Below are 6,000 nucleotides of genomic sequence, written 5' to 3'. Positions count from 1 at the left end.
CCTTGAGTCTACACTGCCATATAATCCAGTGCAAATGAGATAATCTGTGGAAGAAGCCTAAGTGAGGCCTAAATCTGCCTCTCCCCTAACTGAACCCTGGCTATCCCTTGGTTGCTAGGAGACAAAATGGGCCGAGATTAGCCCTCTAAACTGGCAGCAATTGGATAAAAAATTTTATTGCTCTCCCTCTAATTAGGACTTTATTTTTCTTTTCTTTTTGTTGTATCAACCTTGAGGCATGGATGATGGGTTGTGTTGTCAAATTTCGAGGTTACGGGGCCTGTACTTTTGTTATTTTGTGAGTCGCCGTGATGCCATCACTCTTTTATATATATAGATGATTGTACTTTCACTGCCATGGCTGCATCCTATGGAATTGTGGGATCTGTAGTTCAGTCAGAGAGCCCAGAGGAGAGCTCCCTAGAAAAGGAGGTTAAAGTACCCCTCCCTCCCAGCTGCAAATTCAGGATTCCATAGAATGTTGCCATGGCAGTTAAAGTGGGATCATAACACTATGTGTAATATGAAAGGATCTCAAGCCATACAGCTCTTCTGTTAAGCATCAAGAAATCAGAGGTATTGTGATGTCCCTCCACCCTCCTACCTTGCTCAAAATTGCATAATGGGTCTAAGTGCATGCACCCTCCAATTACTTCCATATCCTTTCCTCTTGCTCCCCTCTTTTTGGTACATTCATATGTAAAGATGTGAGATAACCAAATACCAGTGAGCCCATGAACCAGGTGGGAATGGCCATCATTTTGTACTGGGCTATGCTTTCCTCTACCATCAGCTATTATTCTGTACCTGGCCCTGTTCAGAGGTCTTTAGGAGTACAATAAACAAATCCAATAAACCCACAGTTGGTTCATCCCAGCTTAATGTAGTTATCTGGTAGCATGATGCGCACTGAGATGGGCTAATGCCCTATCATGTGCACATAATTCTGCCTCTGAATTACATTAAAATGGATTTATGGCCATATTTGATATAGGTGGTAATACTGAAAGCAATGCTATCCTGCCTAACTCACAGCACTGAATTATACATTTGTACTGTATGAAAAGAGACAATCCAGACAAGGCAAGATCACTAGTAGTATATGAGACTTTATTTCCTTCCCATGTGAAGTGAATCTTGTGTGCCTTTTCAGACCCTATGAACATGACATGCATTTTTCTAATTTACACATTTTTGTGCATATTTGTTCCTTTAACTAAAGCAATTTAAATGCATTTTCAAATGTATATGTAAATTTGTGGACTTCCTAAAACTCCAAAAGGTACTGGAAAAGTCAGATATACAGTAGAGTTTCGATTATCCAATGTAAATGGGCCGCAGAATGTTGGATAAGCAAAAATGTTGGATAATAAGGAGGGATTAAGGAAAAGCCTATAAAATGTCAAATTACATTATGATTTTACAAATTAAGCACCACAACATCATGTTTTATAACAAATCGACAGAAAGTAATGTTACATAGAAATTACTGTATTTATGAATTTAGCACCAAAACATTACAATGTATTGAAAACATTGACTACAAAAAAACTGACTACTAAAAGGCAAACTGCATTGGATAATACAGAACACTGGATAAACGAAGATTGGATAAGTCAGACTCTACTGTATGTGGATTTCTGATGTGTTCCATTTCATCACCAGTCTTGGAAAGCGCAAAATTGATGTTTCTATTGGGAAATGCAAGCCCAAACAATTTATTTTCCATTGCTAGAGAATATTAAAGAAATAATAGTTAAATGCAATAGTGTTTATCAATACAGGTTTAGGAAAGTTTGTGCATGAAGCAATATGCATAGATGTTAACGTCAGCCTTAAAAGGAGGGAGAGAGAAAATTGCATGGAACAGTACTATTAAATCAGCTTTTCATTTTAGCATGAACTTTCATGGATATAAGCCTACATCTCTGGACAGAGTGCAGACTGATATTAATGCCTCAGATTAAAAAGCATATTTATGGTATACAGTTGTGGGAGTAGGAGAGAATGTAATAGAATTCAGAAAAATGCAAATCATGTCCCTTGCATCTTTCTGAATCTTGTTACATTCTATCCCATATTATATGTATTATGTTTCTCTGCTACTGCACTAGGGAATGGTATTCTGGCACATACAAGACCTATTTAACTTAGGGATTGGTTGATGTGTCTGAATAAAGAGCTCAAAAGACCATACCATACACCAAAGACAAGCAAATGTGGAATTAGGTCTTCTCAAAGAACTCTATTATTTAAAATGACTTACAAGAAATCTAACAACGCAGTAAACATCTACCCTTCCTCAATGAGCATCTGTCTGTCTTTCTATCTCTCTTTCATCTGTCTATCTACCCTCTATCTAGCTTTCTCTTAGTTCCTTTGCAACTGCAAGCACAGACCTGAAATAATAACAACAACTACTGCAATGTTTATTTATACCCCGCTTTTTCTCTCCACAAGGAGACTCAAAGCGATTGCTCTTTCAGAGTAACCCAATATGATGGGAGGGAAATTGGTAAATATAAAAAAATAGGATTGTGTTTACAAAGCAGGTTTTCAAAGTCAGTACTATCGGTGCCTGGAAATACATCACCGGAAAGGTTGAGGAGAGCACATTGAGGGCAAGAAGGTTTGGAACGTGTGTCGTGTGTCACTGGAGGAGAACACAGCCGGCGGAGCCAAGCATGTGCTAGGAGCACAGCATGTAATTACCCAGGCAGAAGGTGCTGTGCCTGGGTTCCTGTTTTGAACTGAACTGTGGTGTTGTTGGCTCCCCTCCCAGGTATAACCATTACACCCAGCCAGGAGGCTCCCTGGCAACCCGCCCCCATCCCAGCTTCATGAGCCTGTGACAGCTGGGGAGGGGACGGAAAGTAACAAAAATCAGGATATGGCCAGGAGGGAGCAAGGCTGACTCAGAGCCATGAACTGTGTCATGTCTCCTTTGCATAATGGAAGGCAGAGCAGCAAAAAGACTTGCCAAGCCAGGTTGAACTGTTCATCCGCCCAGTAATCCCCATTCTTTTCCATTTAATACATTTTACACAGTAGAGTCAGCTCTCCATATTTGCAGGTTTGCCTTTTGCCGATTTGATTATTTGTGGATTTGGGTAATATGGTCTCTCTGGGATTCTCTAGGTCCTCCAGCACTACTTTATGACAGAAGTTGATCATGGAGGTCCACTGGAGTACCTAGAGAGTCATATTTAAAAAGAACAGGTTTTTTATTTGCAGATTTTTCACAATGACTGAGGTCCCATGCCCCTAGCCCCAGTCAACATGGAGGATTGTCATTGCTCTTAGTCATCCAGATTTCCCAAGATGACCAGTTGTCTCTTTATGTAGGACATTATTCCAATGAACAATAATAAACAATAAAAACTGAATGTAATTAATTTATCTCTGAGTAAGGAATTAGGACATGAGCTGAACTTGATTATGTCAGCAATAATTCTCAAAAGGCAGCAGTTTATTTAGCCTTCTCTGACATTTGGGCGAGGCTAAAAGTGCCTGCCTGATGTGATAACAGTGGGGTTTACAACATCCCAAAATAAATAAGCCATTAGTCTACTTCATGTATGAAATATTATGTTAATAAACCGGATATATATATGTGTGTGTGTGTATGTGTGTATATATATATACACACACACACACACACACACACACACACACACACACACACAAAAGGATGCTGGTAGCATATTCTAAGATGTTGAAACTAGAATCTGGGTATTTTAAATAGATTTCCTATCTAAGTTAGTGATTCAGTGGAAACCTTGAAACACTGCATTTTTTGCTTCCTATGACACACTCCTCCCTTTTCTTTTTGGTAGCAGTATCAGTGCTTTTTAAAGAGTTTCTTGGCATCTGTCAGGAAATCCATATTCTGCCCCTGCTGACTAGGATTACAGGTCTCTTATGAGCTCGCCCACTAATGCTCCATGACCAAGATTGCTAGGGAAAAATGTAGGGCTTGCAGGGAGTATGTTCAGCTTTGTGCTGAATGAATAATCTTTAGAAAGAAAGAAGAATCCTGCAGGAAGCCCCCATGTGGTTACATTATTTTAAGCCTCTAATAACTCAGAAGAACAATACTGCAGCTTGAGCGGTGCCAACAATGCTATTACATCAAAGAGCCAAAGCTGGAATTCCAGGCAGCCTTCCAGACACTGACCTGCACATAGCTGGGAATTTGGGATGCTTTATCATACAGTCAAACTGTTTCATCTTTAGCCAATTTTGCTTCCTGTTATTGACTTTAGGAGATTTCACAATCCAGCTCACAACAGTGATGTCTATCAAGGTGCTATTGTGTTAACTGTGGGGTGGTGCACTTGGCAAGTTCCGGCAGGTCTGAATGGCCACAGAACAACCATTTCTCTAAGGGGTTATTGTACAGAAGCAGACTTTGCCTGTCTGTAACAGTTTAATCTGTGCTGTGACTTAGTCCTCCGGGTTTTAGCCTTCGGCATCCCTACTTGCCTGGGACAGGATGAGGAGTTGCCTGGTGCCCCCCCTTCAACTAGGCTGAAGGGTCTGAGCTTCTCCGCTCCCAAAATAATTTGGCAAAACTGAACCATCCAGACTCCTACGTAGTTTATCCTCCTCTGGAATCATCAATCAGAAGCACATTAAATGATTGAGCATTAACAAAGATTAAGGCAACTAGAGCTTCTCAGAAAATAACAAAGACTGCCTACAATCTATTCTCTGTGCAATTACTTGGGAGTAAACCACACTGAACACACAGAGGGCACCTTTAAGTACACATTGTACTTACAATGCTCTGTATACTTAAGGCTGAATGATAATGAATGGGAATAGTAATTTGCCTTCCCCCTCCAAGTACTAGCAAAGAGGGAAAATAAATAACAACCTGCCTGCTAATGTTGAGCCAACATGAAACAGTTCCATGGCCCCTGAGTGAAGCAGAAGGAGAGCTTGGGAAAAAAATTAACTTTTTGGACCACAATTCCCAGCCAAGATATATTCACAGGAGTTATAGTCCAAAAACATATTTTCCCCCAATCTCAGGCAAGAGATACCATTAAGTGAATAAACATTACAGCATGAGGAAAAAGGCAGGGCTAAGGAATGTCTTAAAACATTTGCCAGTTTCAGAATAAGAGAAGCTGGTGTCCACCAAACCCATACCTATCTGATTCCTCCTACAAAAACTAACCAGACAATAGTTTATTTTTAATTTATTTTAAGTATTTATGTATTGCCTCCCAGCCCACAATGACTCCCAAGATGATAAACAAATAAAAACCAAGTAAAAGATTTTTTTTAAAAAAACACATACACATTAAAAGACCCCTTAAACCTCGCAAAAAGCAATCTTCAAAAAACCCAAGAATCCAGCTTCAAAACAGTTAAAACAGCCATTTCAAACACTGAATGCTATTGAGTCTGAGGGCAGTACTCTATGCATTCAATTCCCTTAACATCTGCTGCCTGAGAGGGTGGCTAGCCTTAGTTGTCCTGACCTCAACATATAATAAGGGAGAGTGGTGTTCAAACTAAACACTTAAGAAACAAACACCAATTTTGACAAACTCGGGAACATTTCCACACAGTTGTCCCTGTGTCTGGAAGAAGATATCCTGGCTGTTTGGACAATATAACAGATGGATGAGTAACCATTACTCAGTAATCTGTCCTAGAATGAACCTCTTCAAGAGAATCAAGCTGTAAGGCATTGTGCTCCCAATCACTCTCCCAAAATTGAAACAAGAAAGAAACATTATTCAGTTTCCAGTGATAATTGCAACTGTTCCTTGGGAGAAATTGGTGCTTTCTCTCTGCTAGAAACATTCATTTATCTCGAAGGTCACTCTGTCCTCAGAATAATTATTGTCTTTATTTGACAAAAACAGAGACCCACAGAACACTCACTCCGTGCAATCTCAGCCTCCTCCATAATACACCAGGTCTTCAATGCTCATAAACTGAGGGGCAAATTAGATGTTGTGAAAACCTCATGGGGTTCAAGTC

Source organism: Anolis carolinensis, chromosome 2 (genome assembly GCF_035594765.1).
Source record: "Anolis carolinensis isolate JA03-04 chromosome 2, rAnoCar3.1.pri, whole genome shotgun sequence".
Lineage (NCBI taxonomy): Eukaryota > Metazoa > Chordata > Lepidosauria > Squamata > Dactyloidae > Anolis > Anolis carolinensis.
This window is presented reverse-complemented; position numbering follows the sequence as displayed.